Below are 1,380 nucleotides of genomic sequence, written 5' to 3' on the forward strand. Positions count from 1 at the left end.
TTGGGTTGTTTCCAGTTTGAGGCTCTTATGGATAACGCTGCTATGAACATTGTGTACAAGTTTTTGGGTGAACATGTTTTCATTTCTTTTGGGTATGTACCTAGAAGTGGAACTTCTGGGTCATATGGTAACTCTATGTTTAGCATGTTGAGGAAATGCCAAACACCTTTTCCAACGTGGCCAAACTATTTTACATTTCCACCAGCAATGTATGAGGGATCCAATTTTTAAACATTCTCATGAATGTTTTTTTTTAAAAAAATGTATTATAGCCATCCTAGTGAGTGTTGAGTGGTATTTTATTATATTTAGAGCAGAGTTCTTGACTCTAGGTTGACTTGACCTTGAACTCCATAAGGGAAATCTCTCCCATCCCCAGCCTTCACCCAGCCTCTGCCAAATCTCTCAGGCCCCTGGTAGGAATGGACTCCTAAATGTGAGCAAGGATGGACTCGAGTTCTTCACTTTCATCTAGCATGTTGAGGAAATGCCAAACACCTTTTCCAACTTGGCCAAACTATTTTACATTTCCACCAGCATTGTACGAGGGGTCCAATTTTTAAACATCCTCATGAATGTTTTTTTTTAAATGTATTATAGCCATCCTAGTGAGTGTTGAGTGGTATTTTATTATAGAGCAAAGTCTTGACTCTAGGTTGACTTGACCTTGAACTCCATAAGGGAAATCTCTTCTATCCTCAGCCTTCACCCAGCCTCTGCCAAATCTCTCAGGCCCCTGGTAGGAATGGACTCCTAAATGTGAGCAAGGATGGACTCGAGTTCTTCACTTTCAAGTAACTAACCTTGATAGTTCCTTAGGTGAATAGATGCCCTCAAAAAAAAAAGTTCACAGGATGTGCCCACTATGAACATAATTTTCCTATGGGCTGAGACTGGCCCTGCCCATTCAGACAGGCTTCCATTCTCATGTAGAGAGCAGCTAGATTCCTTCTTGCCACTTTTCTGGATTCCTACCAGAGAAACACTCTCACCTTTGGAGGGTCCTCTTAGTGCCCTGGGAGGAATTTGATTTGCTTTTTGTCAGGAATAGACATATAGGATGGTTTATTTGATAGAGGGGTGTAAATTCCCCCTGCCACAGACACTGATTTCGATCATTTAAACACTAAAATATTCTCAGTCCCTCCTCTGAAGAATAGCCCTATATTATTATTGGTATGTAACTGGGTAATGGGTGTAAAGACTCTTCTTTTAGGATCCTGTATTGATGGGGTTTTGAGGGACGGTCTCCAAGGGTACATGTGTGCCTGGTGGGTCAAGGAGAACCTAGGAATGTGAGTGCAGCTGGTGTGTGGCGCTAGGAGGGCTTGATCGGCTAGTGAAGAGATCCAATCATCTTTTCTCTCCCAGGATTGAGAG

Source organism: Myotis brandtii, unplaced genomic scaffold (genome assembly GCF_000412655.1).
Source record: "Myotis brandtii unplaced genomic scaffold, ASM41265v1 scaffold132, whole genome shotgun sequence".
Taxonomy (NCBI): domain Eukaryota; kingdom Metazoa; phylum Chordata; class Mammalia; order Chiroptera; family Vespertilionidae; genus Myotis; species Myotis brandtii.